This window comes from Kogia breviceps, chromosome 13, assembly GCF_026419965.1.
Source record: "Kogia breviceps isolate mKogBre1 chromosome 13, mKogBre1 haplotype 1, whole genome shotgun sequence".
NCBI lineage: Eukaryota > Metazoa > Chordata > Mammalia > Artiodactyla > Physeteridae > Kogia > Kogia breviceps.
Genome location: NC_081322.1, coordinates 74,760,192 through 74,785,079, shown reverse-complemented (window position 1 = coordinate 74,785,079; position 24,888 = coordinate 74,760,192). Strand labels below are relative to the sequence as shown.

The following is a 24,888-nucleotide window of genomic DNA, read 5'->3' as shown; positions in this document are numbered from 1 at the left end:
CAGCATCTCACTGGACAGAAACGCAGCAGAGGTCGCCAAAGCCACATCGATAATGATAAGCAGGCTGATCGCGGCCCCCTCCGGGCCGCCCTGTGAGCCCACGGAGATCCCATCACCACTGCATCCACAGGAGGCAACGTCTGCAGGAGCCTCTAGCCAAGTGCCAAAGTCATGTTAACACACTTGAGATGGACGCTCTAGCAGTGCAGGCCAGAGGTCTAAGGGAATGAAATGAGCTTGGGAGAGGAAAGTGGAGGAGAAAAAACACGCAGATTTTTTTTTTTTTTTTAATCAGCAGGTTTCATTTTAAAATTTGGGATGTTTTCAATACAAGTGCTTACAGTGTTATATCACCACTGCCATATTTTCAAGTATACTTTTTTTAAAGTTAAGAAATTGTGCACAGGGAGCTCCGCTCAATGTTATGTGGCAGCTTGGATGGGAGGGGAGTTTGGGGGAGAATGGAAACATGTGTCTGTAGGGCTGAGTCGCTTTGCTGTGCACCTGAAACTGTCACACTGTTAATCGGCTCTACTCCAGTATAAAATAAAAAGTTAAAAAAAATAAAGTTAAGAAATTGTAATAAAGGGGAAAAGCTACTTATGTTCCTTCTTGAAATTCTAAGTAGTAAGTACAATAAAGTAAAATAAAATGAAATCAAGGGTCACATTTGAAAAAGACTATTATTCTGAATTTCTCCAGGTTCCTGCCTCAGGAACACGTGTTCAACAGCTTTACTGACGGATGTGCACAGGCTGTTGCCTTCCTCCAGCTTGCCAACCTGTATTCAGAAAACACAACTACTGTCCAGACAGGGAGGGAAAGCGGGTCCAGGAGTCAGAGCAAAGCTCAATTCTAACCCCTGTAGTGCTACCAAATCTCTTGGGTAATAATGAAAAAGTTATTTAACCTCTGTGCCTCCGTTTCTCTTTCTGTAAAATGAGAAACTGGTTAGATCAGAGTCATAACTAACGGGAAATAAATGTCAAATGTCCAGAGGGCCTGATAGGTACTCAGAAGTGCAGGGAAGGAGGAGGATGTGTAGCCACCCTGTCCACAGAGGACAGCAGTGCTCAGCCCCAGCTGATTATTGTTGCCATATCTGTTGATTCTTTTTCAAGGAAACATGTTTCTGGATTGCTACGTCAAGGCTTCTGAATTTTAAATGTTGGCTTAAAGATTAAAAGAAAAAACTATTAAAAGTACTCTGCAGGGACTTCCCTGGTGGTCCACTGGTTAAGACCTTGCGCTCCCAATGCAAGGGGTCCGGGTTCGATCCCTGGTCAGGGTACTGGATCCCGCGTGCCGCAATTAAGACCCGGCAAAGCCAAACAAATAAATGAATATTTTTTAAAAAAAACCTCCGAAAGTGAAATAGAACACGTGTATGGCCCCTTAAAGTTCTCTACCTTCTATGATTCAAAATTATCTTTAAAGCCTATCTAGGACTTCTCAGTCTAAACACGCAACCTCTTGGTTTTCTTCACTTGTGTACTTGTGATAATTTGCCTCCCCTTTCAAACTCTCAGGTGAATGGTGTACCTCTTTCTCTTGTGGATAGAAGAGAGTTTAAGTAGTACAACTATGTGTATGCCTGGCAAAGTCGATCATCTAAAGCAAAGGGTACTGCCAGGTAACCAGATTTCAGTAGGCAAACCGATATGAATGAAGCCAGACGGGGGGAGATGTGAGGAGCAGGTAACTAGAGAGAAACTGACACAGTGCGTGTGAAAGAATAAAAATGCTTCATGTTTGGCAACCAATAGCTAAGAAGGAGAAATGGGAAAATTTACCTACAATGTCATGAAAACAGAGAGAGGAGGAGTTTTGAGAGCGCAAAATGTTCCATATGGCAGGAGTGTTGCTAGCAGAGAAATTTTGTTCTGAGCTCTTAGGATGGGCACTGGTCCCTTGAGACTTTTTGTTTTGTTTTTTGTTTTGTTTTTTTTCGGTACGCGGGCCTCTCACTGCTGTGGCCTCTCCCACCACGGAGCACAGGCTCAGCGGCCATGGCTCACGGGCCCAGCCGCTCCGCAGCACGTGGGATCTTCCCGGACTGGGGCACGAACCCGCGTCCCCTGCATCGGCAGGCGGGCTCTCAACCACTGCGCCACCGGGGAAGCCCCCCCTTGAGACTTTTGTAGAAAAGATTTGGCGAACTCAAGGAACGGGGAAGTATCAGAAAGGTTTGCTGGCCTTAGGAGTAGATCTAAGGAGAAGAATTAGACTTCTCTTTTACCCTAAGCAGAGACAGACTGTTACCTAGGACACAAGACAGCCATAATTTCTAATTTGATGTAGTTTACACAGGATCCCACTCATCAACCAGCATTTCATATTTTTCCTTAGAAATATGCTTCTTTCTCCCTGTTCAACTTATACCACTCTGGCCTGGGACCCCTGTCATCTCATGTTTAGGTCCTGTAACAGCTTTCTAATGGCCTCCAGAATCTTCAGAATCCGATCTATGTGGACAGACTACTTTTCCTTAAACTCCGCTTTTATCATGCCATTCTACTGTTCCCATACCTTCCATGGCTCCCAAGTCTTAACTCCTTTGCTTGGCCTTCAAGGCTCTCTAGGATCTGCTCAAGTTTTTCTCTCCCCGACCCTCACATGCATTTCCTGTTCAGTCGCTCAGTACTGCCCCAGCGCCGGGGGTGTTTCCGCCTCCCAGCATTTATTCAACACCATCCCCTTCACCTGGATGCCGATCCCTCTCCTTTCAAAATTCTGTCCATCCTTCTCAATCCATTTCCTTCATGAAACCTTCTCCAACTTCCCTGACCTCAGAATCCCTGTTGCATTTAGTGTGTGAACCATGCACTTGGATACTCTTTTATATATTATTTTGTTCTCTAATTGTTTCGTGTACATATAGCTCGTCTCTCGACTATATTTTGACCTTCGTGGGTCAAGAGCATGCCTTCTTCCTCTGTGTTTTCTGCAGAAACAGGAGAGTAAGTACAGGAGCCAGACTCAGTGAGCACTTGCCTGACGCTTTGTTCAGTTGAGCTCATGTGGAGAGAGGGAATGGGGGTGAATGGGGATTTTTAGGTTGGAAAACAAGAAGACCGGTTTGGGTCTCGGGGGTGCTGATGATCACACAGGACTACAGAGTGAGTTGCCACTGTCTACTTCCCCCAAACACCCGTGCCTGTACGTAGCACCCACAGGTGACCGCATCCTCGTGTTTAATTCATCCGTGCTGAAGCCGGCGTGTAGAACCACTGTGCTAAGTCGTGTGCAGGGCAGGGACCTGATCTATCAACTGTCCTTGAACAGCACAGAACCTTGGGGATATGAAACTGCACCTGGAGGCAAGCTCCAGGGGTTGCTCTTATCCTCTTGGAGGGGGGGATTACCTCGTCCTGTCCAGCATGGAGGTGAATTTCTAAGTGACACAAGCAGTCTGCAAGACCAAAGACACGCAGAAATTCAAATGCACTAAGAACAAGGAATAACTAGGGAATTATCCATGGAGGAATTACTCTGGTCCTCCAGGCAGAGAAGGCTGAGAGCAAATGCCCAACGTCATGGATGAAATGACCTGCTTCTGATGGCAGAGGCTTATATTTCTCACTCCCACACTGCTTGCTATGCAGACAGCGCCTAACCCATCATTTAATCTCTGGGTCTCACCATCTATGCAGTTAAGATAACACCCTGCTGACCACAAGAGAGGTTGGGTGCATTAATTATGATAGAAAGACACTGTGAAAGTACACCAGCCTCTCCAAACTTTGTTTCTGTTGATGCACACGGGCCCCTGAGCAGCCACAGGATCACAATGAATTTCAGTCCCTCCTGCCCTGGGCTGTGCCTGGCCCTGGCTGTCTGAGTTGGCAGGTATTTTACCTATTGCACAGCCCGGAAGGAGCTCAGGGGAGACTGGTGAGCTGCTGCCAGCAACCTAAGGCAGTGTCAGGGCCTGATGGCCTGGCGGTAAGTGGCCACCCACTTGCCAAGGGAACTGGTGACAACATGTAGTTGCCGAGACGGAGCCAGAGGCTGAAGAGCTTCCAAAAGAGGAGAGAATTTTCAAAACGGCAGTTTGAGTAATCAAGGTTGAACAGAACAACAGGCGAGCCTGAATTTGTGATAGGTGTTTACTGTACAATTCTGATCTTCTCTCATGTGACTGACTGTATCTTACCTGGAAACTCCTCGGGCAAGGAACTGGGTGGGGGGGTCTAAGTGGGAAGGACCAATACCTACACCTCACCCCTTTGTGTATTTCCTGAGTTCCAGCCTCTGCCTGGGCCCCTCGAGCTGTCCTAGCATCCCCGACCCAACCAGAGACTGCTGCTCCGTCAGTTCCCAGCCCCTTGGAGCACAGATATCCCTTCCTGCCCTGAGGGCATGCAGGAAAAAGCCCTTCTGATTTTTCTGGTTTGTCAAAATGAGCTCCTAATAAAAACTAAGGCATTTAAACAACCGAAATATTACAAGAGCATAGAAATGGTTCGGTCTCCAGAATACAACTGACTGATAATATTTTGCTAAGTGAATGACTTGGATAAACGAAGGTGGATGTCTCCAAAGCTTGCATATGGATCCGAAAATTGTGCCTTTTTAGTTATGTCTGGGAACAGTACAGTATTGTTTTACCCTGATTTCTCCAAAAATATGCAACATGGCTTGCCAGCCGAGATATAACATGAAAACCTAAGACATCGGGCATGGTGAGCATCCTTTAATGAACAGAAGTGATTATTCTAGAAACCACTGTTTTAATTTGTTCTTGGAGTCAACTTTAGGTTATAAAAGAAGATAAGTCACACTGCCAGGGAAAAGACAGGTAGATCACATTGCTGCCACCAAAAGAGATTTTTTTATTCTGATCTAAAAATCACCCATGTTTGCAACAGAATCTTCTATTTCCAACGAAGTTCAAATTCACATTAAAAAAGGAGAAAACACAATGAAAAGTTATACTACGGAACAGTGCGATATACTAACTGAAAAAGCACTGCACTGGGGTTGGGGTCTAGGATCTTGTGATCCAACTCTGGGTTCTTCAAGTAGGCGAACTTCAGTTTATTCAGTTATAAAATGAGATGATCGGCCAGGGTCCCCGAGGCCTGGGAATCTGTGTTGTTCTGGCAGGCTTTCAGAACTTGACCAATTTATCTGAAGTAAACTCAACAGTTCTCAGTGACATAAAAAGAAATAGGAGGTCTGAATATGCGCCTTTCTCATGCTCTTCTGATCATAGTATATATTATGATCATTATATACACACACACACACACACACACACACACACACAGGTGTACTTATATAATCCTAAATGAGATACATTTAAAGAAAATCAAAAGTAACAATCCAACCCAGAGTTCCAAGAGACGCTTCATCTGCGTAAAAACTTAGTTCGATGACGTTACAGTCCCTTTCCGTCAGCGAATCGTGTTGCTTCAATAAGGTAATGTCTTGCATGCCCACAAGCTATGCGGTATGGTTCATCAATAAAATTGGAAAAATTTGCACCCAAGCAATTCATCCGAAGTCATTTATCACTAATACCACTTGGTATGTAGAAGGCATGTTTCACTTTAAAATAATGAGCAAGGCTACAGTCCTTTGATTATAAATTCCCCTTTCATCTGAATTTCATGAAAAGCCACAAGGAAAAGGCCCAGCATGATGTCCTTGATATTTAAACACTTCGTTCCACTTGCCATTAGTTTGCTCCAAAGCTCAGCCTCCCTTGCAAAATGCTCCATATTGAAGAGATAAATTTCGTGTTCTGCCTTGTCAAATGTGTCACTTGGACTGCTCCAGTGACTGAGCACAGGGAGGCAAACATTTCAGCCAAGCTGCTTTCATAAAACTGATGGTTTGCTTTCTCTCATCGCTGAGAGTCTTGGGAGAAATGAAATTTACATACACTGGGGTGAGATGGGTGTGGGCATTTCCCATAGTTACGATTCAAAACCGAGCTATGTTTCATTCAGGGAGATAATCATATAACTCAAAGAAGAAAAGTATCCCCTAGCATTGCTGCCACTTAAGACATGACAACTCCTATTGCCTTGTTTCAACGCACCACACCGCAGTCTCTGTGCCAAGAACAAACCTACAGTGGGTGGGGTCAGCTCCTTCTGGCTTTTTGTTTTGTTTTTTTTTTTTAAATGGCAGACTCTAGTAACTATAAACCTCTCAGCTCACTTGAAGGTGTGCACAGCAACACAAGAATAGACATCTGGAACGCAAGTCTAAGGTTGCAAGGTCAGGGAGACAACTTTTGACATTATCGTGGGCAAAATTAACCAAAGTCGACGACTACACGATTCATCCTGTGTGTGCTCCGTTAGAACAGGTAAAATAGGATTTTTTAACAGCTGCATAAAGATGTATGTGCTTGTAACGGTCTCGCTATTTTCGTATGAGATTGGAGAAGAAATAACTTCCTTAAAATGTCCCAGAGAATTGGATCTGTGGTTATCATCGTAGGCAGACACTCCCGTTTTCATTAGTTCTGACTATTCCAACGGTCACTCAAAAGAAACATATGTGGCTCTTTCGCCTCCTCGCTTCCAAGATGACCAAGAAAAGAAGCAACAACGGTCGTGCCAAGAAGGGCCGCGGCCACGTGCAGCCTGTTCGCTGTACCAACTGTGCCCGTTGCGTGCCCAAGGACAGGCCATTAAGAAGTTGGCCATTCTGAACGTCGTAGAGGCCGCAGCCGTCAGGGACGTTTCCGAAGCGAGTGTTTTCGACGCCTACGTGCTTCGCAAGCTGCACGTGACGCCGCATTACTGCGTGAGCGGTGCTGCTCACAGCGAGGCAGTCAGGAATCGTTCTCGGGAAGCCCGGAAGCACCGATCGCCTCCCCCGCCCCGATTTAGACCTGCGGGTGCTGCCCCACGACCCTCCACCAAAGCCCATGTAAGGAGCTAAGTCCTTTAAGACTAAAGAAATACTGTTCCCTGGAAAGACAATAAAGTGGAAATTATACTTAAAAAAAAAAAAAAGAAGGAAAGAAACATATGTGTAAATAGAGAGGTTTTTTTTAAAAAACATTTTTAAAAAATTAAAAAATTTTTTTGGCCATGCAGCATGCAGGATCTTAGTTCCTGGACCAGGGATTGAACCCAAGCACCCTGCAGTGGAAGCGCAGAGTCCTAAACACAGGACGGCCAGGGAAGTCCCAATAGAGAGGTTTAACCCTCTCTACCCACGATTCTTGCAAGCTGAAAAAGGAAAGGAAGGAAAAGCAGAGACTAGATAAAGCCTGGCGGCAGAGACCTGGAAGAACTGAAGTTCTTTCTTTCTGGGCTTGCATGACCTTTACATGTACAATGAACATTTCTCAGATATTTAGATTTAATGAAGTTGTCAAAGCTTCTGATGAAAAGCAAAACTCAAATGCACAAAATGCATATCCTTTGATAAACCTTCCCCTGAGTGTTCTAACAACATTTCCTTCCTTTGCCAGTTTCTAATTACACAGGACTTAATGAGCAGTGGCCCTTTACAGTTAGACCTGACTGTGGTCAACTGCTGAGCTTTACTTCCAAAGCCTGGGGTGGAAAATCAGAAGCTGACATCCTGCTGTTCCAACACGAAACAAACCACTTTGATAGTTATTCTCTTGCAGGAAGACTTTCCTCTCCTCATTTCAATATGGTAGGGCTTTCTAAAACGCTTAGTTTTATAGAGTTTCACCCTGGAAAGCAGTTATTTATGTCTGGTACATTTTCTCCACTTCTTTCATGCCCCCAATTAGTTTCAACTTTGTCAGAGTAACTGCTTAAATATAAAAAAACAACTACTGACAACCAAGGGATCTAGGGAAATGGAAAATTGGTAAAGAAGAGCACATTTTCAAGGGAAGAAAGATGATTTTGTTGGAGGAATATCTAAAAGTACTTGTTTACTTTTCTTCCCTGGAAGCCCCGAGGAGGGCTATACTTAGTGTAACTATTCCATGAACCACTGAGCCCATCAGAACCTGTCTTGCGGGTCCTCCCTCACAGCCGAGTCCATCTCTAACTGCTGATGTTTGCGGCCAGGGTGAGTCATTTGAACACTGGGCAACTTTTCCAACAACATGAAGCAACTATTTTGCTCTGGCAGGGAGTCTTCTTTCCCGCTGGTGAAATCTGATGTTCTGTCTGCTTACTTTTCATGTCACCGAGTAGGGACATAGGTACTTTTATAAAATAGATACACTTCATATTAAATAGATACACTTGTGAAAGACTACACACAAACCCATGGTTCTAAATTAAGTCACATGTTTTAAAAATTCAAGCGCATCTTGATGCTTAAAGGAACCCATGGCGCATCGATTTTTAAGAGGGAAAACAGCTTTGCAAGTGTGAGGCTTTATAGACTGCATTGTCTTAAATCGAGGGACACGAGTTCAGCCCGCTGTGACTGACTCAAGTGATGTCACTGGAACACAAAACTGACTCTACAGGCATGTTTTGGTCGTCCTTTGCACAGAGAGTGGTTATGAAAGCTTTCTTGAGTATCAGTGAATTTTACTCATTTGCAAACGATTTACAAGAAAAAGAGGATGCAACATCGGTTTACATGGTCCAAAAAGTTTAACTGATGTAAAGTGCAGTCTGTAAAGGATGAACCAGTGGTGCGTTGAATATGTGCCTTCAATCCCCCCTACTTCCTTGCACAAATACAGTGGGTGGAGGACCCAAAGTCTCCTCTTTGTGAAATGTTCACTCCACTTGGTCTTGGAGAATGGCTTAGACCTGCGCATGGAGTGCAGTGCTGTGTTTGGTGCTACCACACGCACTCATAACAAAGTTTGGAGGTTTGAATTTAGGGTCGTTTCCCTCTCTCACTCTCTGTATCCTTCTTTTCCTCTCGGTCTCTGTACCTCATTCCCTGAGTGTGGTAGAAGCCAGACCCAGCTGCAAGATTTCCTGGCTTTTTTTTTTTTTTTCTAAGAGTCTGACTCCCAAAGGGAAGACTGAATTTAAAGGAAGGAGCAGAATATCTTTGAGAAACAGGTCTGGGGGTAGAGACAGGTTCCAAGGTCCCAGGGAAGAAGGGTGGTTTCTTGGCTCTGCCCTGGGGAAGCAGAGTGTCCCAGGGAGGAAGGGTTGTGGTGTGTCTACAGAGGAGAAACTATGAGGCTGGGACACTCACAGCTTCCACAATGATCCTTATGCCTCAGGAGGACACGGGAGTGGCAGAGGACTGCCAGATGTCCAGGCAGCCCTGGAGGCCCAGCTGGTTCGGTATCGGCGAGACCATGACAGACCCCAACCCCACAGCCAAGGCCCCTCGCCTTTCTGGGCACTTGTACCCCTTCCTGAATCTGGTGAAGTCCTAGGAAAGCCCAACAAGGACAAAAATGAAATGCAGCTGGGGGCTCAAAGTTGCTTTAAAGGAAATACAAATCAAGTCACATTTAGTCCTCACTTGAGTTTGAGGACAAGGATTGTATCAGCTACTCATTCTGATGCCAAGCAATGTGGTACGGCCTTTGAAAGCCTGCCATTTTTTTCTATGTAAGCAGGTGGAATCACATCTCTAGTGTTACAACTAGAGAGCTAGATAAATGCCGTGTATTACTTTACTCCTGGGCTCAAGGTCACCTGGTAGCTTTTGCTCTTTGGGCATCACCTTGACCCTCACCATTGGACTCCTGGGTGGGAAGTTTATTGCTGTTGTTTCCTGGCTCTGCAGAGGTAAGTGGCACAAGTTGAAACAACAGATGGTGAAATTTCTGAATTAGGAGTGGTTACTGTGTTCATTGTGATTTTAGCTTTTGGACCACAGTAGATAGAAAGCACATCTTGACCAAAAAAAATGCTATGGCAGAGAAAAAGGTCCATTTAGGATCAATTATCAAAGGGCCCCTAGGATACTGAGCATGGGACACTCAGCCCACAATTTGATCTGGCCTTTCTCTTCCTATGTTAAGTGCGGCGGCTTCTGAAATTTACTGTACATGCTGCCCATGTCTGTTACCAAACAGTTTCTGGGACCTTTGACAGGTGCAACTAAAAAATAAAAATTAAACAAAAACCCCCGCCATATGGGTTGGCACCTATCTGACAACATAAAGCAAGACATTCCTCAGTCTTTCCTGAATGATCCATAGAGCGTGAGCAAAGCAAACATACTGAAACTTAAGTGAATGCCAAAAGCAATAGAAAACATCAACTCCCCAGTCTAGGAAGCCACACAGGCATGGACTAGGGGAGCCTTCTGTGTCCTCAGAAGGAAGGTGCACAGAACACAGGAATAAGAGAGGTGGGGTAATGAACAGCCTATGCTGAGGTGGATAATGAACTATGTGCTGAGACTGCGTCTTCATTTTTTTTTTTTTTTTTTTTTTTGCGGTATGCGGGCCTCTCACTGTTGTGGCCTCTCCCGTTGCGGTGCGCAGGCTCAGTTGCCATGGCTCACGGGCCCAGCCGCTGCACGGCATGTGGGATCTTCCTGGACCGGGGCACGAACCCGTGTCCCCTGCATTGGCAGGTGGATTCTCAACCACTGCGCCACCAGGGATGCCCTGCGTCTTCATTTTAATCGGCTATTTCTGCAAGCAGCGTAAGGACATGGCAATTGTCACGTTGCTGTGGTCAGCTGTATCTTGTCCCGCATCAAGCTGCCCTTGGGGGTACTACAGGCTCCCTGTAGGCATGGAAATCTGGTCCATTTTCTTGTGTCCGTCAGTAGGAGATGGTGAGGGAGGCCAGGAAGTGGGGAGCGGTGGGAGGCAAGGCCCTCTTACCACTGAGCAACCAGAGCATGACAGAGGCCTGAAGGAAGAGTGTACGGATAATTTCTGCCTGTGCAACTTGTGTTGGACCTTGGCCACGAGGGGTCTCTGAAGGAAACGGAGAAAGGAGAGGCATATTTGTGTGCTACGTACATTTCTTGCTTCCTCTACAGCCTAAAGATTGATTTAGACCTAGCAAGCCTCGTAGGAGTGTGTGAATCTTTTCTGGACACAAATCCAGACACCAGGTTCAATTTACAGTGCATCGAAGGCAACCCTGCAGGCTCTAATCTAATCTCAGGATCAGAGTCAACTACCAGCCTGGGAATAACAAGGGCTTGAAGACTTTCTTGCAATTGCTAAGAAGAGGGGCAAAGAGGGAAAGATGTTGCACTCCACTTATTGAACATACGTGGCATGTGCTGAGCACTTTACAGATGTTCGCATTTCATTATCTTCATAACCCTGGGAGGCAGACATTAATATCTTTGTTTTGCTGAAGAGGAAACTGAGGCTCAGAGAGTTACCTGGATTCCCCATGGTGACTCACTTGGCAGTTGCCGTAACAGTGAAACTAATGGAAATGGTTGAAGTGGTAGCAATGAAGACCACGATCTCAATATGTGCTAGGAGGTTTACATATTCATTTCATTTCATTGTCCAACAACCAAGCAAGGTCTCACTCCAATTTTGCAAATTAAGAATCTCAGAGTGTTTGGGGGACACACAGTTTTGAGGGCATTAGCCCGCTGTGGCCCCCTTTGCCTGGCAAAGCAATAGAGCTGTTCTTTTCTACTCCACCCCTCGCCCCACAAAAAAGAATCTCAGAATGTTTTAATAACATGACCATGTTTATTCAGAGATCAAGTCAGGATCTAAATCCAGGCTAATTTACTTCAAAGTTCATTGTATCACGTTGCTCTTTTCTCTTTAAGTTGTAAATAACCATACTGTTTTCATAAAGAGAAGGTAAAAAACAAAGTTTAAACAGAGAACAACTAAGAGGGCCTTGGATAAAAAATTGGTAAGAGTTGCTGTGTGCTAGAGCCACTGAGAAGATACAGGAAAGGCCTACCTCTTAGAAAGTCAGTTGAGTTATTTTATGTAAACACAGAAACTATGCTATGGTTAAATAAATAGTAATTGGCAATAGTTGAAAGCCAGAAAGAATAGGTAGCCTATACCATCTGGCTAATATTTCTTTACTTATTAATTCATATTTCTTTATATCTTGCTCTCAACTATACCCCATTGTTTAAAACATAAAAATTAGTGACAGATTCATTTTAAAAAATCAGAAAAAGGTAATTGAGAAGAAAATCTCTCTCAGTTATTCTTGCCTAGACGATCAGAGTATCAGGACATGGGATCCTGGGCACCATGGCCCATCTAAGGCAGTTTACCCAAACTACAGACACAGTGCCAAATGCAGAATAAGTCTCTGGAACTTCACAACCCAGATCTACATGTGGATGATGGCCTCTGACAGACACAGCAGCCCTGAGCTTGCCTCCTGGGCCACTCCTGCCAGGCGTGGACATGCTGGGGCCCATTCCTGGTCATAGTCCTTTGGGCATATCTCTCTGCTACCTTGTTCTCTCTCCTCATTCCCTCCCCTGAAGGAAAAGAGGGGAACGTAATCATACAATAAGTCACCTTTTGTTTAGAAAGCCTTTTTGTTTCTGATGATCCCAAAATATTTTTCTGGAATCAGATCTGCCCATATGAAAAGTCAAGCAAAACACAGCATTTTGCATGTAGTGACAGGATCTAAATTTCTTGGTGATAGTTGATTAATAGATTAACACCAAATTTATGACCCATTCTTAGCAATTATATAGAGTCCTAGAGTGTACAATATGGCCTCATTTTGTGTTGCTACAATTCTCTTGCTTTTGCATTACATGCTAACCCAGTTTCTGATGGACTAAGATAGGGATGGCCAGGATTTGGAAACTCCAGTCCCCTCCTAACTGTTGGCAATGTAGATACCCCGTCTTTCATGGACCCTTCTCATAGCACATTTAAGGCAAAAGAATAGTCCATTGGTTTCATCCCAATACCCAGTGTATTTTCGTAGGCCATTAATTAAAGTGTCAATATATTTGAGCCGCAAAGACATCATTTACCCCTCTGGCTAAGTTTACGACAAAATCAGGCTTTGATATGTGCAAAAATAATTCTGACATACGCATCCTTTCCTCCGAGCTCCACTCTGATTCCTGTTGACCTTTTACTATTTAGTTTGTGCTAAAGTACCATATGTACACAAGAAGTACATATTGCAGAGGTAGTTAAGATGGAGTGGGGGGGCAGTTAAACCATAAAAATAGAACCCCTTAAATTGGTCAGTTTGTCACTGCCAAAGGTCATTCTCTGGGGAGAATATCTTGCTTTTATCAGATGTTAGTGTTCATTATTGGAAAGTTCTAATTAATAGTACACATTTCTTAAATACGTTGATTTAAAACCAACACCTGGTAATAGTCAAGAGAAGATATGGTGTTTTTGGTAGTTAAAAACCAAGCAAGCCAGTTAGAGGATGTGCAATCTCCAACTTTGGTAAGCCCAGTTTGGTAAACTCAGTCATTGTCCGTGGAAGCATTAGTTTGTGGGTGTTAAATCTGATCCACAGCTCCTTCCCATATGAGGTGCAGGGGGCTGTTTAAAAGGACATGCTAAGATCAGTCCTATTTGGAGGCAAGAGAAGGCAGGGAATGGCTCATTGAAACTGGGCCCGCCTCAGACCACCTAAGACCAGGTTGGAGCTCCATGATCATGGAGCCAATGCTGTTTCCAGCTGCCCCCTCTGCCTCTACTGGAAGGCTGGGGGTTGATTTGGAAATATCAGAGCAGCACCTGCAGCCACCTGACAAGAGAGGTGACAGGAATTCCTCAGCCCGCTCTTCAAGAGCAGATTACCAGTTCTGGCCCTCATAATCTAAACTTTCATGAGGAGACACCACCATCTTCTTTTAAACTCAATAACCAGCACCTACCAAGACTTATCCTCTGTCTCCTTAACAGTGACCCCCCGCCCCATTCAGAGAACACCAAAAAATTCGATTACATTTTTTTCTCAAACACTAGAAAAAACATAAAAGGTAAGCCACTTCTATGCACTGAGCCTAGAACACATCTACATTGATCTCCCAGAAAACCGGGGTTTTGAGTCATCTGAATGTTGATGAATTCATGTTCTTTTAAGCATAACCTGAGCAAATAGTTGGTAAAGTTCTTAAGTCTTCTAAGTTCAGAGGTATTCTGAAGAAGCACAGATGTTACATAAAAATGTTGTAGGGCTGGGGCTTCCCTGGTGGCACAGTGGTTGAGAGTCTGCCTGCCAATGCGGGGGACACGGGTTCGAGCCCTGGTCTGGGAGGATCCCACATGCCGCGGAGCGGCTGGGCCCGTGAGCCACAACTACTGAGCCTGCGCATCTGGAGCCTGTGCTCCGCAACAAGAGAGGCCGCGACAGTGAGAGGCCCGCGCACCGCGATGAAGAGTGGGCCCCGCTCGCCGCAACTAGAGAAAGCCCTCGCACAGAAACAAAGACCCAACACAGCCAAAAATAAATCAATAAATAAATTAAAAAAAAAAAAATGTTGTAGGACTGCCTCTGCCCTTACTTTCTGGAATTGCTAAAACACAATGAAACCAAACTGAATTAGTCACACAGGACAGAAACAATCTGATGTGTAGTAACACAGCCATTTCTACTATGCACATAATATTTATGTAGGGAAACAAATTGTATAGGTTTCCCTAACAGGAGTACATGTCTGGAGCCATGCTTGAAAATAAAAAGGGAAAACATAGATGATCTTCATAGGCTGTGATTTTCTTCTGGACCATCTAACCATGCGGTTACACGTGTTTAAAATTAGTTTAAATGATTATAAGTCCAATTTTTGGTAAGCATCACTGTAGACCTTCTCAGGTGGTCCTTTAGATTCCAGAATAAAGATTTCTCCTATAAACGTGAACTCTTTGTCATCCAGCAGATGACTGACAGTGAAACACACAGTTAATCCTTTCAGATCTTTAAATCGTGTGCAGTCATTCCTAGCCAATGGAGCCAAGCATAAAGGTCCCCTAGCAGGGAACTGGCCTCCAATGAACATGCACAGACGGCTCCTGCCTTCTCTGGGTGTGCGTGCCAGCTCTCCTGTCATCTGTGCTACAGCAGAGACCCAGCCCTTCCTACCGCACAGCCTCAGCAAGGAGCTTTTCTAGGGTTCGGGCAGAAGGGAGACTGGTTTGATTTGTGTCCATGGCCATCAGCTTCCTGCGAGCCAAGCAGCTTTTATAGCTCAATAATGTGGCAAGGGGACGAACAGCTTCATAAGCAGGCACGTGGCCTCCCAGCCTCCGCTGGCCTCCCCCACATGGAGGACCACACATAGGGCCAGCCTGGCTCTCAGAGCACCAACAGGGCACATGCCCCTCATTGACTAAGGCAGAAAGATGCCTCAGGAACTTGGATGTTTACTTCACGAGGCACCAGCACAGGGCAATTTATAAGAAACACAATTTCACACAGAGTGCAAAAAAAAGGACATATTTGTAATTGACGATGGGGAGGGAAAACTTTGTGTTCTTATTCTTTCCTAGCCAGTGTGAGGACACGAATACAGGATAAGTGGCCCCGAGGGGGGCATTATTTGCAGATTAGTTTTCCTGACTTACAAAACCTCCCCGAATAATTTAGTAATGAAGACCTCTTCTTTGAACTGTCAACTTTATCTATCTGTTCTACTTCCGTTGTGAATCAGTCATTTATATACTCTTCGTGGAGGAGTCCCATTCAGCCGAGAATACAGACACTGTGTGGATTCACGGAGGGAGGTGTCCTTTAAAGGCAACTAAGATGACAGTTTTTAATCACATAGAATGTGACCCACAAAAATAGCTTTTTGAATTATTTCAGTGATAGACATACTCTATTTTGGTCTAGCAATCAGTACCATTATTTCTCAAAACATCTTTAAAAAGCAGCCTTACGGCATTATTTTGTGTTGTAAACAAGGTCATTTGAAGACATTGGTGGGTCCTGGACAAAATAAGATCTGGAAAGGGCAGAGGGGTTTGGTGTGAACCTGACTGGTAGGCAGAAGACCTGGGTCTGGGCTGTCCACCACCGGCCGGGCGACCTTGGACGGTCACACCCACACTGCGGTTTTCTACTCAACCTCCTTCACAGGGCTTAATGAAATTACAATGAAAATGTAAATGCTCTGAAAGTGGCCGTGGCAACACGCAGATATGGTGGTGCCCCCTCGCCATACCACAAGATACCCCCTTAGCATGTACGAGTGCCCCCGTGTGTAGTTTTTAGGTCAAGGGAACAAACAATGTTGTGTTAATTTCTGGTGTACAGCAAAGTGATTCATATATATACGTATTTTTTTCTTTTTCAGATTCTTTTCCATTATAGTTTATTACAAGACACTGAATATATTCCCTGTGCTGTACAGTAGGGCCTTGTCATCTATCTGTTTTATATACAGTAGTATGTATCTGGCTAATCCTAAATTCCTAATTTATCCCCTGGGCCCCTTTCCCCTTTGTTAACCATAAGTTTGTTTTCTATGTCTTTGAGTCTGTTTCCGTTTAGTAAATAAATTCATCTGCATCATTTTTTTCAGATTCCACATATAAGTGATATCATAGGACATTTGTCTTTCTCTGACTTACTTCACTTAATATGACAATCTCTAGGTCTATCCATGTTGCTGCAAATGGCATTAGAAATCATAGATTCTTAATGAAACTTCTAGATTGATGGCTGGTCCTTAGATGCTTTCTACGAGAGGACTTATATCACAGGAAACATTCAATCATTCGCTCATTCCCTTTTTCATCCAAACCAACATTTCTTCAATCCCCACATGTCCCTTCAAAATCGAATTGGACTTTTCTGGAAGTTTTGAAACAACGACTTGAGAAACAAAATTATGAATTACAGATAAATGTTTATAGTGAGAGTCCCTCCCTCCCAGCTGTTTCTCTGGGTTTTTACTAGTGGCTCTTTAAAATAGACATCTACCCTGCAGCTCTGTTCCAGTTATCTATCATTGCACGCATAACAAACCAGCCCCAAATTTAGTGGCTTGAAATAACAATTTATGATTATCCTTCATAGTCCAGTGGACTTGCTGGGCTCAGCTGGGTAGTTTTTGTCCAGCATCTGTCACACGGCTGCAGTCAGATGGCGACAGGTGTTGGAAGGGTCTAAAGGCCGATGCAGGCTAGATGTCCAATATGGCTCCCTTGCGTGGTTTGCAGTTGATGTTGGCTGTTGACCGGGAGCCCAGCTGGGTTGTCACCTAGAATGTCTACATATGGCCTCTCTATGTGGTTTAGGCCCACTGGTTGGATTCTAAGAGGGAACATCACAAGGTCAAGCATACAAGAGACTTGTAGCCTTGGAAGCTTCAAGGCTTCTTAAGACCTAGCCTTGGGAGTCCCAGACTGTCACTGCCACTGTAGTCTATTGGTCAAACTAGTCACTAAGGCCAGCCCAGATTCAGAGAAGGAGAATCAGACCCTACCTCTGATGTAAGGAGCACCATGTGAATGCAAGGAGGGCAGGAATGGATGGCAGACATCTTGGAGACTTTCTATCCCAGGCTTCCTTGAGGCAAGTGGTTACTCTGTGCTTTATACAGCTTTACAGGTTTTCTCAATTAATTCTCACAATGACCTGATAAGACAGGTATCATTAGTTTCCCTATATTAGAGAAGACAAAATAGGCTCAAAATGGTTGCATGACTAGCTCACGGTCAAACAGATTATAAGCGGCAGAGTTGGGCTTTAAATCCTGGTATGTCTGGCTCAAAGCACAGATTTTTCACATCATACAACCCTGCTTGAAATGATTACTGTGTGTGAATAATGTCCAAGGAAAGGAAAGATAAAGAGAAAAGAAAGAAATGGATAGAAGTGCTTTCATATAAGTGACAATAGTTCTCTGATGACAGCAAGCTCTAGACCACAGCCTCCGTTGCTCTTTAGGTAATAGTTTTAGATGTTCAAGCCCCCAAACATTCTTGTTTTATGGAAAACTATCTCTAATTCCCGTTGCGGAGCACGGGCTCCGGACGCGCAGGCTCAGCGGCCATGGCTCACGGGCCCAGCCGCTCCGCAGCATGTGGGATCTTCCGGGACCGGGACACGAACCCGTGTCCCCTGCATCGGCAGATGGACTCTCAACCACTGCGCCACCAGGGAAGCCCCTAGCTCTAATTTTAAATGAAGCATTTCAAGGGTTCATACTTCAGCAAAATGAAAGCCCTACGTATAATCAGAATTAAAATTTACTGTAGAGTAATACATTCTTATTGAATGGAACGAATGTTGTCTAGTAATTTTTAAATTATCTTGAAAATAAGGCTAACATTAATCTTACTATCAAATCTGAGCTTTAAAAATTAATTAGAAGATGTGATTTAGTATTATGCTATAAGCTAGTTGAATTTTAGAAGAAACATTTACATCATTAAAATAAAACATGACTCAGGGAACAAGGCACTCAGTTGTTTCAGCCTCATTTCCTTTCAGCTGCAGGGGGCAGCACTGGTCAGTGAATGGTTTTTGTGTGTGTGTGTTTGGCCTTTCCTAACAAAAGGGGGAGAGCCGTTTCCTTCTCTGAAATGTCATCATCTCTGCTCTTTATTGCATGAAGTGTCCCTTCTTGAGAAGTTCTTATCTCAAACTCCGCTTCAAATGGGGGATTTTATTTTAGGGAGAGAAAGATTGGTAAAAGATTCCCATGTTTCTTAAATTTTAAAATTCCTTATACAGTTATTCCTCCCCGACAAGAAACAAGTAGGAAATAAAGAGAAGACAAAGATAAAAAGGAAAATCAACCATAAGCCATACCATCAGTGAAAGTGTCCACGGGAAATGTGGGTCGTCAGCACGTCTGTTGCTGTAGGTGTTGGTGCCTTGGACATGTAATCTTTGGGGGCAAGGGCTTTCCTTGGCTTTGGCTCACTTGTATGTTACTGAGCTGCTAAGAGCTGAGGGGATAAATCCCTTTCTCCCCAGTTTTCTTAAATGCGGAAGGGCAAAAAGACAGTGATTATCTAAGCAGTGCTGCCCCCTGCTGGTAGCGGTTATGCAACCCTGCAAACAGACGTTCCCTCTGTCCCAGGAAATGTTTAGAGCTCTAAAGCTCTCAGAGATGAGAAATGTTTAGAGCTAGGAAATGTTTAGAGCTCTAAAGCTCTCAGAGATGATCCAGGTCACACTACCCTTGTCACGCCACCCCTTGTGCACAGTGGAAGCTGCAGCCGGCCTTCGGAGGGGAAATGACCTATTCATTATCACAGCTTTAGTTCAGGTCTCTTTCTGTACTGCCTAACTTCACGGAACACCCAACACCTGCAATTCACAGCTCCAAAATAGACAGAGCTTAACCTCACTGTGCTGTAGGTAAATATATTCTTTTTTTAAAAAAATAGCCCTGTGCTCTATGGTGAATCGTATCCTTCAGATCTGACCCATTTAACTAGAACTATCAGATTTTCCTTAAATGCTGAAATATGATTCCTCAGATATATGTGGTATTTATGATTCCCTACATCTCTTTCCTGAAATAAAAATAATAGAAAATTTTTGTTACTATTCTGTAGTCTAGTTTCTGCGGGAAAAGATTCTTTCATAACTAGAGCCAGTGATTTAGGATGGAATTAAAAGAAGTAAATTTGATATTTACAGAGCCAGACCATCTTTAGAACCGTCTTTCTAAATATTCATGCATTTGGCTACGTTTTACTTAGACTTTATTTATATTTGAGCCTCAACTATAATTCAGATGATCCAAAAATTGCATGTAAAATTTTACTGGTCAAAGTTTATTAGAAAGTTCAGAATCTCACAGCAGCCCGGCGGGGTAATTAATTTCAAATTTCAACTGGTTCGTCTATTCTTTTGGTACCTACACACACTTGGGTTAACTGGTTTGGTTACCAGTTCCAAGATTGTGTCCATGTTATATTCATGGAGACGTTACACATATATGAAGCGCTTTTACATTTCCACATCTAGTAAGATGTTTTTCACAACTGTAATATAATGACAACTGGGCAGATTTTGTGGTTAGAGATTCTTAACTTCCTTTACCAAGAGCACAGTCTATGGCCTTGAGATGCCTTCATCCTCTCTCTGGTCAAAGCCTCATCCCAAACATGGTGCCTACAAGAGGCTCTCTGTGACTCATTCCATCTGACTTTGGTCCCTCTCCTCTTGATAGTACCTTGGAATTTATGGTCTCAGTTCTTGACATGTTTTTACAGTGGAAATGGCTTTCTGTGTGTGTGTGCACACACATGTGCTAGTGTGCTGTTGTAGACTGAGCTAAGCTGTATGCTTTTGAAGGCAGGTGCTGAGTCTTTCATTTCTTTGATATTGTCCAGAAGTGCCTGCTATAACCTTCTACCAAGGTAAGAACTCAAATGATGTTGTTGACCAAATGCATTTGGCATTTCCTTTTGGGGGGGGGGGCGGCAGGCAGTTCATCTCATCAGTCTTTTTGCTTTGCTTTACTGTGGTAACAAACTTCTTTTTAAAAAATTATTTTTTATTTTTTGGCTGCGTTGGGTCTTCATTGCTGAGCACAGGCTTTCTCTAGTTGCAGCGAGTGGGAGCTACCCTTCATTGCGGAGCACAGGCCCTAGGTGCATGGGCTTCAGTAGTTGCAGCATGCAGGCTCAGTAGTTGCTGCCTGCAGGCCCTAGAGTGCGTGGGCTTCAGGAGTTGCGGCGTGTGGACTTCAGTAGTTGCAGCGTGTGGGCTCAGTCGTTGTGGCGCACAGGCTTAGTTGCTCTGTGGCACATGGGATCTTCCCGGACCAGGGATTGAACCCATGTGCCCTGCATTGGCAGGCGGATTCTTAACCACTGCGCCACCAGGAAAGTGCCGCATTGGGCATTTCTTAGGAAACTGATTATAGAAAAAACCTCAGCGAGGGTACCACACCACATCTTGCCCTTCTTAACAAATGTGTCTGTTCCTCCCGAGATGCTGTCTGCTTATTCTGCTGCCTGCCTGTTTTCTAGTCACTACCAATTAGCATAATTACCATCTCCAGGCTCTGCCCTTTATTGATCCTGGTAGTTAAGGCAGTTTACAGTCAAGAGCCGTGCTGACAGAAGGTACAAATCTATTCACCAGGACCTCTAATAGAGTTTTGTCCCTTTTCTTGCTCTTCAGAATTGCTTTTGTCTGCTTTAGTTTGTTTGTTTTCGTTTTTTTTTGTTTTTTGTTTGTTTGTTTTTTGCGGTTCGCGGGCCTCTCACTGTTGTGGCCCCTCCCGTTGTGGAGCACAGGCTCCGGACGCTCAGGCTCAGCGGCCATGGCTCACGGGCCCAGCCGCTCCGCGGCACGTGGGACCTTCCCGGACCGGGGCACGAACCCGTGTCCCCTGCATCGGCAGGCAGATTCTCAACCACTGCGCCACCAGGGAAGCCCCTGCTTTAGTTTTCGATTGTACTTTCCTTTTTCTCATCTCCCCCAAGTTTGGTGTGGCAGAAATTCAGTAGACCACTTAACCCAGCGACAGAGAGCTGTGGGAAGATGCTTATGATAAAGGTTTGGTTGCAAGACAGACTAATGTGATCAACTTGTCAAAATAAGCATAAAGCCATATAAATAATCAGCAAGGTTATTTGTCAAACACTATGGCCGCACCATATGGAGGGTCATTCCGGGTTTTTTAGTTAATAGAAAGGGTTGAGGCTGGAGACCCTGGATTCTGAAAAGACTTTCCCCACGATGCTGTTAAAGAAATGAACTAACAGCAAGAAAGCTGGCAGAAGACCAGCCTGTATCCTGAACCATTGTCAGAAAAATGTATTCTTGAGCCTCTAGAAACTAGGGGTATATGGCGGCATTGCCTAACATAAAGAAGCCTGTTTCTAATTTATACACGAGGTGCACCAAGCCAAGGAACTTACTATATATTAAATCATTAGTACTTAATAGTGAGTATGTAGCTCGTGCATATTTGTATGTATAGAAATAAGCATCCAGACCAAAGATGGTAGGTCAAAGAAGGTAATCAGGTCAGGAAATTGTCTTAGCCCGGGTATCTCAGAAACCCCGTGGAGGCTTTAAGGCCAGGAGGGCAAGTGGCTCAGATTTCTTGAGCCAATTCCGATTGTGGTGCAGGCTGCCGGGAGCCTGACCCGAGGAGGTTTTGTACAAGGCGGCCAGGTGAGGGCACAGAGGTGTGTACTGCACAACTCCTGAGTGTCAGTCACACAGACACACACTCTATGCGACTTTGATTCTGAGCCCTCCCAAGGCTCCGTGGGAACAAATGTCTTGACGGATCCGTAATGTTTACTGTGACATGAGAGGAGGAAGGGGAAGATGCCTATTATGTTTTACACATCCCTGCTCTACAGCCGGTCCTTCCTGCTTTCATCTGTGGCCAGGCACCAACCAAGAGTGACACCATGTCCTTCCCTAGGCTGCAACTGCAGCTTCTTTGTTCTGTGGGAACTGATGGGAATGGGGCATCGATATTATCTTCCTGTAGTTAGATTTGTTCTCCTCCACGCTGGCATCTAAACAGGCGAATGAGATTGCACTTTATTAGAATGATGCTAAAAAGAATATTTTTCCTAACCCGTGGGGTACTGGAGAGAAATCTGAATGCTATGATTCCGTTTTAATCATATCACCGTACATACACTTATTTGGTAATTTATTTAGCTGTTCATGTGTAGGCACGTGCGTAGGATTTTGGCCTTTATTTTGATTTAATGATACTCACTGTAATGACTATTGTTTTCACCTGCCCACCATCCATTCTCCCTGTAGAATCAGCCCTTTCTCACTCTTGCCGCTGTGTTTATGGAGGTGACGCCACTCCCAGATCCGGGATACTCAAGTGACCCCGAACTGGCCAATCAATCCTTTCTGTCCCTTCATCGTTGTGTTTGATTTAGGGACTGTTAAGACTTGAACTGTTTCCCCTGAGAAGATAGGCTGAAGTCCTAACCCTCAGTACTTCAGAATGCGACCTTATCGGGAGATAGGCAATCAGGTTAAAGTGTGGCTGTTAGGGTGGGCACTACTCCAATGTGACTGGGGTCCTATAAAAGGGGAAATGCGGACACCGAGACACCATAGAGGGAAAATGACGAGCAGACGCGGGGAGAACGCCATCTACGGGCCAAGGCTCCCGGAAGCTGGGAGAGAGGATGGAAGAGATTTTTGCTCACCATCCTCCCAAGGAGCTAAAGACACCTCGATCTTGGATTTCCAGCCTCCAGAACTGTGAGAGGATACATTTCTATTGTTTAAGCCCCGCAGTCTGCGATACTTTCTTACTGCAGCCCTAGCAAAGGAATCCAGGAGTGATCATGTGACTCCAGCCAAGCCAATCAGAATGAAGCTCAGGATTTTCACGGAAGCAATTGGGAAAGACAGGGTCTCCTTTCTTTTACAGTTGTGAGGAAACAAGGCTGGAGCTTCTGGGGGTGCTAACTAGGCAGATCTCATCTGAGGCCGGAGCCAGCACATCTGGGCAGGGCTGTAAATCCTGAGCGAGGAAAGTGGTTCTGATGACATTGTTTGAGCTACAGGACTAAAACATGTTGAAGCAGCTTCTTGGTCTTGCGTTTTCAGTTACAGTGGCCAATAAATCCCTGCCCCCTCTTTTTTTTTTTTTTTTTTTTTTTGTTTGCTCAATCCAGATTGACTTGGCTATTCTCTCGCTCATTCACATGGCCCCAACCAAGTTACTTGGCATCTGAGATTTGGGGCATGATTGAGCTACTTTTGGGGTGAGAGCAGCAATCAGCTGATTCCTGTTACTGCATGAATATGGCTCAAAACAGTAAAGAGAAATATGGAAAAAAATTCTTCATCACTGTGTTCTACAATATACTATATCACAACTACATGGATTGTGGGTGCTTTCAGAGAGGTCATTCTGGGGCATACACAGTGACTTGCAAAGAATATGTATTCAACAGGGAAGTGTGAAATTAAATCGAATCATTTAAATATTACTGACACAGGTCGAATCTGTTTTTGCAATTATCAACCATTCTTTCTTCATGCTATTCCCAAATGACTCTCTATGAGACAGATACTTTTAAGAAGGATAGCTTTAGAAATATCACTTAACACTAAGAAATAAAAGTATTGGACATTTTAAGTTCATTGATGGTGAAAATATTTCTATAATCTCCACTTTGGGACCCTTTTGCCAGTGCATACAGGAAATTTTTTTCTCCTTTAAGGAGAACAGTCACAGACTTGCCCAGTGAGACGGTTCTGGGTGGGGAGACAGACATGGAGGGAGTTACTGCTTAGCCAGGTTGGGGCTTATATATTGAGAGTCACTGGTGAAAACCCAGCCCAGGACACCCGAGTGATGGCCATCTGTTGATTACTGGTTTCAATCCAAATTTTCAGTCTGGTACCCACATTAAGAAAGATATGCACATACATTAGCATCAAAATAATTAACCACTACAGCAGCTGTGCCAAGGGCAGGATGAATGGGCCATTTTAAATACACTGTCCATTCATGCCTAAAGGTGACCTCTGCAGTAATTCTGGAGCACACTCCTGGATGATTTGGCTGGCTTGGAGCAAGAGTCTGACTTGATGATTTCTGGGATAAATCATGGATTATTCAAAGCCGGAACCCAAATGGGGAAAAATATATATGGTTATCCATTATTTATTTTTGATCAAGGATATCGTTTATCCAAAAAAATGATTTAAAGCAGCTACATAGTTGCACATAATAATATAGCTACCTAAAGAGGTTTAAAATAAAAACAAAAAAACAAGGCAAAGAGAAAATAAAGTGCATGAAAATCAGAGGGTGCCAGGTGTGAGATTAGTCTTAAAAAAGCATGTCCCATAGTCCTAGATATTTTCTAGCATGAAATATGAAGAGGAAAACATGGTCAGTTACAAGAGTGGGTCTTTATACAGAAAACACAAACAAAGAGAGAAACAAACAAAAACCCCTTGGTTCAAGTGAAGAAGAACTGCCTTATGTAGAGATGAGAAAGGAATTTTCCCTCAATATGGTGGCACTTCAGGGATAGAATAGAAAGCAAAGCCTCCACTCGTCCCTCTTGTGGGATGGATATCCCACTCCTCCTCCGTTTTGTCTTCCCAAACAAAAGTCTTTTCCTAATAGTAA

General features: G+C 44.1%; 1 protein-coding gene and 1 pseudogene across 2 annotated transcripts in view; one reads left to right on the top strand and one right to left on the bottom strand.

Moving 5' to 3' along the window:
• The window catches only part of SASH1 (SAM and SH3 domain containing 1), a 668,710-nt gene that overhangs the window by 329,823 nt on the left and 313,999 nt on the right, over nucleotides 1-24,888 (bottom strand). The gene's annotated exons all lie outside the window — the stretch shown is intronic.
• On the top strand, nucleotides 6,537-6,895 carry LOC131767977 (small ribosomal subunit protein eS26-like; annotated as a pseudogene).